Here is an 8070-nt window from a genome sequence, read left to right as displayed (position 1 = left end):
ATATCTCCCATGTAATTTACTTTTTCTTCTATATTACTGACTTTATTATATACTTTATTATAATATATAGAGGTTATATCCATTAAACTATTAAATCCTTTACTAAGGGCCGAAATATTATTTTCTTGTTTAGAATCTATATGCATAATATGATTGCAGGTTTTATCTTTATATAAACAATCTGTCTCTTCCATGTTACTTATCTTTGGTACCTAAAACCGTCTATTATATTATTTTGTCTTAACACACAAAGGCCTATCGTCTCTCACCTAGACTTAAAAAGGCAAAAGTTAGACAAAATAACAGATATATGGGTTTCAAGATAAATAACCACGAAATTAACTGGATTGTAAATTAAAGATAAGAACTTACAATGAGTATTATGATATAAATTTCTCCAAGAACCGTAACTCTGGGGGCCTCTGATACCAATTACAAGACTATTATATCTGAGTGCGAAAGATGGATATTTTATTAAAAGGAAAGATTTTTACAAGGAAAAGTTGTTTACAGAGAGAATACTGAAAGTAAAAGGAAAGACTTCTAAACTATTTTTCGATGCCTCCTTTAGGCTCTTTACATTGCTATTTATAGTAAAAATTTTAAACTCTATTTGATTTTTCTTCAATCCCACACAGTGTTTCTGATAAGGATGAATTTATTGTTGCCTCCACGTATGTTGTCAGTTGTCTTTGTCATATCTTCGTTCGTACATGGATGCCTTGAATTTTTGTTTACCGCCAATCTTGAAAATCAGCTTGAAAGTCTTCTTGACTTTCCACATGGTCTTTGTTTTGTCTTTATCCTTCTTGGATGTTGTCCAGGTTCCATGTTTCTATTTCATCCAGGTGTAAAGATTCTGGTGATAGTCTTGGTGAATTCCAAGTCTCCCACGTGTTCTTGATTTCTTCAATTATTTCGAAGGAAATCGTCTATTTCCATATCTCGCTATTTTCTTTAGCAGTTGTATGGATTCTTCATCTCTTGATTTACGAATCATGCTGTTTTTTATCGCTACTATTCTTCTTCCATCGGTAGATAGTTTGTATGTTTGATCTTGAAGTACATGTCGAGCTGTTGACATTAAATCAATTCCGGCTTGGATTTGAAAATATTTTGGATTATTGTAACACTTGTCAATGGTTTTGGTCAAGTGTTTTTTATCTTCTTTGGTCACGATAAATAAGGACTATCAAACATTAGTTGAATAATCCATATTTGATATGGTTGATAGAATCGCTCTTTTTCAAAGAATTCCAATAAGACTACTTATTTGGATATAAAAATAGTAATAAAATCATCTTGATACACTAAAAGTGACAATATAGCTTTTATAATAGCGGAAAATCTTTTAAGAAGTGAAAAGAAAAGTTTTGTACTACAATTTCTCTAATGAAACCCCATTCAATACTGTTTATATCAAAGGGTTCATGATCTAATCTGAATTTTATAGTAGGAATTTCTTCCCTATATCATTTAGATAAACATATGATTGTAAAAAGTATTCGAAAAGACTTTTTATATTGAGTCTCTGTTGCGAGATAATTTTATTGATTTTTCAAAATTTCACGGTAGTATTTTCCTAGCTTTATTATATAAACATATTCTAAACATTTTATTCATAATGGGACTATTTGTTCCTTTATGAATAAAGTATTGAAATATATCAATAAGTTTATTTATCTGATTGATATTTGTATACTCTATTTCGAGTTCTTGCCAATCTCTGTATAAAACAGCTTTTAATAATAATTCATATGCTTCATTTTCTTTAGTTGTTTTTTCAACTAGAAATTGTGAAAACTTTGTAAGAGCTCGTCTAAAATTTGCTCTTTGTTCTAAAATATGGGTTTTCCATATTTCATTAATATATTTATAAATTTCACTTGGTAATCCTGGATTATAAAAATCTTTTATTTCTGGAATTTGTTGTTGTTTCAATAAATTTTCTGCTCCTTTTATAACTTCAGAATAACTGGCTTGATATGCTAAATTCGGATCTTAAGACCAAGGAGATTGAATTATTCTTTTTGAAGGGTATTCGTTTACCATTCTTGATGCATATGATGAAGGAGATCCAGTTGGTTGTCTTACCATTGGATAAGGAACATAATATCCTTGATTAGGATAAAATCCTGTTAATATAGGAGTAAATCCCTGATTGGGAGTCAATCCTTGATTGGAAGTAAATCCTTGATTAAGATTTATCTGTTTTCCTTTGTTGGGTTTTTTATGGACAGTAGTCCATTCCCCGACTTGTTCTAGAGGTTTTTTACCTCTATCCATAAGGCCTGCTAATATAATCAGCAATAATATTATTAGTACCTTTGACATATAAAACTTCAAAATTGAAACTACATAAATCATTGTACCATCTAATTCTTCTTGGTACACTTTCTAGACTACTATTAGTCAGAAATTGTTTGATTTGCTGGTTGTCGGTTTTATAATAAAATTTTCGGATGCTAAATATATGAGAAAGGTTTTTATTGCCTTTTTAATAGCTAATAATTCTTTTTCATATATAGCATAATTAACTTCATTTGATTTAAATTTTCCAGAACTATATCCACATATTAGTTCTTCGTTTTTTGCTGTTTTAGCTTTTAAAATACATCCCCAATAATTTTCTGATGCATCGGTTTCTAAAATTAATCTATCACCTTGTTTTGGTAAATAGACTTTTAGGGTATAATTTATTTCTGATTTTATATTTTTAATAATTTCTGAGTCTTCTTTAGACCAGCTAAAAGTTTTATACTTTTTTAATTTTTCATATAAATCACCTAATTTTTGAGATAAATTAGGAAAGAAGTTTCTTCCATAATTAACTATTCCTAAAAATTGTTGAAGTTGTTTTTGGTTTTTAATTTCTTCTGGAAATTCTTTTATTTTTACTATAATATGATCTTGTAGTTTAAGACCATCTGCCGATAGATTTAAACCTAAGAATTCTATTTCTGTTTTTTCTAATTCTATTTTCTTAGGGCTCAAAATAATTCCATGTTTTATTAATTCTTGAGAGATAATATTTAAATGTTTTCTATGTTTTTCCAGGTGTTTCGAAAATATTAATATATCGCCTATATAAACTACACAAAATTTTTATATTTATTAAATATAGAATCCATCCATCTTTGGAAGATTTGAGGTGCATTACATAACCCAAATGGCATTACTCTCCATTGATAATGACCATTAGGTGCAATCAAGGTCATTAATGGTTTAGATTCATCGCTTAGCATTATTTGCCAAAATCTCGATTTACAATCGAATTCTTCAAGCATTTTGCATGCTTAGCTTGATTAATCAAAACATCTTTTCGTGGAATAAAATATCCATCAAAAATATTGTTTTGGTTTAGTCTTTTATAATTAATTACCATCCTAGCTTTTCCTCTTTTATTTCAAAGATGGTTTCTTACCATAAAGGTTGGACTTGAGTGTGGACTATTAGTTTTTCTATTAATCCTTTTTCCAATAATTCTTTGATCTCAGATATCAAATTCATCTATATCTTGTTTAATATAGATCATAGGTTTGATTCTAATTATTTTATTATGATTTTTAATTTTATTTCACAATATCTTGGACTATTTTCCCATAATTTTAATGGTTCTTCACTAAAATTATTTTCTAGAATTTTAAACAACCAATGATTTGTTTCTAGTTGTTTAATTTGTTCTTTTCTTATTGGTCTAAATCCTTTATCACATACAAATTTATGGTTTTCTATTAAAGGTATTTCTACTGAAGTTTTTTCATTGATAATATTACTAAATTTCTATCTATAGAAAACGGTAGATGATGATATATAAAATTATTTCCTAATAATATGTCTCCATGCATTTCAGGAAAACACAATATTTTAGGAATTACAAATCTTACATTATTTATGTAAATTGGTATATTTCTAGCTTTAAATTGGATTATGGTTTCTTTACCATCAATTCCTATAGCTCTGATTGGGTTTTTCATTAATTCCCATTTTTCTACAGGAATGAAATTTTCTCTACAACTACTTGTGGTAACTCCAGTATCTAATAAAGCATGCAAAGAATATGTTTTATAGTCTCTAAATTGAAGTGTGATTTCTATATATGTATAATATTTCCTAGGTTGGAAATTTGAAAATGTAATAATATCATTTTTTCCTATTTTCATTTTTGAATAATAGTAGTAGATTGTATTTCTTCCATTCTAGTATTTCTAGAATTTCTACTAGGTTCAAGAGGGAAAATAGGTATTTGAACTGTTTTCATACCTATTGGTATTGTCGAATTTGTACTAATATTATCTTCTTCTTCCTCTATTTGAGAATTAGAAGATAAAACTAAATTATCATTTGTATTTGTTATAGCATTATTTTTAAAATATAGTCTATCTCCAGATGACATATATTCTATAGTACTTACAGGTTTTGAAGTACTAGTACCACATATTCTATCAATCATCCAATCTTTTGGTATTGTCAGATCTTTTAGATGTAGTAATTTTGGTTGTATCTCTGTAGTAAATTTATTGGGTTCAAATAACTCAATTATTTTATTATTAATTTCTTTAATTTCTACTTTTGCCGTGTTGGTATATTCATTAATAGAAGTCCAACTTATTGCTAGATCTTCTGCTAAATCACTTATTTTAGAATTTTTGTCTGAATTCTTAAACATAATCACTCTTCTATTAGAGGGTCTGTAATAGATATAAAATAGTTTGGTTTGACCTTAAATCCTATTACACCAGTATGTAAATTAGACTGTATTCCTCCAATAAGTGCTTTTATCGGGTTCTCAAATCTTTTATCTAATAAAACTGCTATAATAGGTATATCATGTCCTTTTCTAAATAAAGCTCTAATTGTTATCATAATTATACCCAAATGTATATATCTAACTTGAGGGTATTTCTTTTTAATCCTCTTAATTTTTTCTTTAGTAAATAATGGAATTTCTGTTAATCCTCCTCTAGTATCCTTAGCGACTGTGTTGCCACTAATCTTTTCTATATGTCTTTGACTCCATATTTTAAACTTAGATATTTTATATATTTCTTCTTTAGAAATGTGACTTTTATTTATTTTTTCTATCATTTCATCAGAAAAGTCTTTTTCTTCTCCAATCAAATTTCCTAAATTTATGTTTTGTTGTTCAGACTTAGGAATTTCTTCTAATTGATTTTTAGAACTACTTCCTACATTAAACATAAATATGTATTCTTCTTCATCTGAATCAGAATTTGTTTCTGATATTAACTCATATAATATTTATTCAGGATTTATTTCCTCTTCATAACAAATTTCTAAATCTTGTTCTTCAAGACTTTTAATCATCTTTTTAGCACTTTTTCCTTTATTAGGACAGTTTGGTGCTATATGGCCTTCTTCATCACAAATAGAACATTTACATATCTGTTTTTTAGATTTTTTAGAAGTTTTTTTTCTAACAAATTTTTTCTTTTTCTTACCAGTGTATTTTTTATTTCCTGGTTTCCACCTAATAAATTTATATTTTCTATTTTTCTTTTTATGCTTTTTATAAGTATTAGGACGTGTTGTTTTACATCCAAATTCCCATTCATTTTCTAGAATTTTTGTACAATGACTATAAGTTAATTTATTTTTTACTTGTTTAGCCGCTTTAGTTTGTAGACAATGTAGAGTTATTCTTTCTCTCGCAAAATTAATTTTATTTCCTATAGAATCTATATTTTCTTTTGCTATTCTGATTCTTTACTATGTTTATCTAAATAAGACACATATTTTTTATACATATCTCATCCCATGGCGGGGTAGTTTATGAAAATATTGGTTTTCCAAAATTCTATATTTTCATTTTTAATTTTTGATATTCATGAAGAAAATTTTAGAAAATTCTTCTAGATATCTAATATCACATAATTTAATTTTTGACAAGGTATAACTAGCTATACTATCTTGATCTTTTTTATCAAAATAACCACAAAATTACATTTTTAGAATATTTGTTAATCCTTTTAAAAGATCTTTAGGAGTACCTATTTGATTAATTAGTTGTCCTTTTGGACTTTTCCTACTTCGATTCTTCCCAACGCCTTAAGAATTGTAAAACATCTCCTTGAAAAGTTCCTACAAAATAATTTAAAATTTTTCTTTTGACCAAGAACCGTTGTTGTTTACAACTATTGTCATTGACTGTGCCCAATCATCTATGGTTTTTTCATAGTCTGATATTGAAATATTAGTCAAATCTAAATATATTCCACCTTGAGCCACATTTCTTTTATTTAAATCATCTATCCTATGTGGTATAGGTATAGTTTGACTTGGTTGTTGATTAGAAGATTCGCCTGTATATTCAGTAAATCTTTTATCTAATAAAACTGCTATAATAGGTATATCATGTCCTTTTCTAAATAAAGATCTAATTGTTATCATAATTATACCCAAATGTATATATCTAACTTGAGGGTATTTCTTTTTAATCCTCTTAATTTTTTCTTTAGTAAATAATAGAATTTCTGTTAATCCTCCTCTAGTATCCTTAGCGACTGTGTTGCCACTAATCTTTTCTATATGTCTTTGACTCCATATTTTAAACTTAGATATTTTATATATTTCTTCTTTAGAAATGTGATTTTTATTTATTTTTTCTATCATTTCATCAGAAAAGTCTTTTTCTTCTCCAATCAAATTTCCTAAATTTATGTTTTGTTGTTCAGACTTAGGAATTTCTTCTAATTGATTTTTAGAACTACTTCCTACATTAAACATAAATATGTATTCTTCTTCGTCTGAATCGTAATTTGTTTCGATATTAACTCATATAATATTTATTCAGATTTATTTCCTCTTCATAACAAATTTCTAAATCTTGTTCTTCAAGACTTTTAATCATCTTTTTAGCACTTTTTCCTTTATTAGGACAGTTTGGTGCTATATGGCCTTCTTCATCACAAATAGAACATTTACATATCTGTTTTTTTAGATTTTTTAGAAGTTTTTTTTCTAACAAATTTTTTCTTTTTCTTACCAGTGTATTTTTTATTTCCTGGTTTTCACCTAATAAATTCATATTTTCTATTTTTCTTTTTATGTTTTTTATAAGTATTAGGACGTGTTGTTTTACATCCAAATTCCCATTCATTTTCTAGAATTTTTGTACAATGACTATAAGTTAATTTATTTTTTACTTGTTTAGCCGCTTTAGTTTGTAGACAATGTAGAGTTATTCTTTCTCTCATAAAATTAATTTTATTTCCTATAGAATCTATATTTTCTTTTGCTATTCTCGATTCTTTACTATGTTTATCTAAATAAGACACATATTTTTTATACATATCTCATCCCATGGCGGGGTAGTTTATGAAAATATTGGTTTTTCCAAAATTCTATATTTTCATTTTTAATTTTTGATATTCATGAAGAAAATTTTAGAAAATTCTTCTAGATATCTAATATCACATAATTTAATTTTTGACAAGGTATAACTAGCTATACTATCTTGATCTTTTTTTATCAAAATAACCACAAAATTCTGTTTTTAGAATATTTGTTAATCCTTTTAAAAGATCTTTAGGAGTACCTATTTGATTAATTAGTTGTCCTTTTTGGACTTTTCCTACTTCTGATTCTTCCCAACGTCTTAAGAATTGTAAAACATCTCCTTGAAAAGTTCCTACAAAATAATATAAAAATTTTTCTTTTGACCAAGAACCGTTGTTGTTTACAACTATTGTCATTGACTGTGCCCAATCATCTATGGTTTTTTCATAGTCTGATATTGAAATATTAGTCAAATCTAAATATATTCCACCTTGAGCCACATTTCTTTTATTTAAATCATCTATCCTATGTGGTATAGGTATAGTTTGACTTGGTTGTTGATTAGAGATTCACTTTGTATATTCAAGAAATCTTTTATCTAATAAAACGCTATAATAGGTATATCATGTCCTTTTCTAAATAAAGCTCTAATTGTTATCATAATTATACCCAAATGTATATATCTAGCTTGAGGGTATTTCTTTTAATCCTCTTAATTTTTCTTTAGTAAAAATAGAATTTCATTAATCCTCCTCTAGTATCCTTAGCATT

The sequence above is a fragment of the Gossypium arboreum genome, chromosome 6 (assembly GCF_025698485.1).
Source record: "Gossypium arboreum isolate Shixiya-1 chromosome 6, ASM2569848v2, whole genome shotgun sequence".
Taxonomy (NCBI): domain Eukaryota; kingdom Viridiplantae; phylum Streptophyta; class Magnoliopsida; order Malvales; family Malvaceae; genus Gossypium; species Gossypium arboreum.
Note: the sequence above shows the minus strand (reverse complement) of the source record.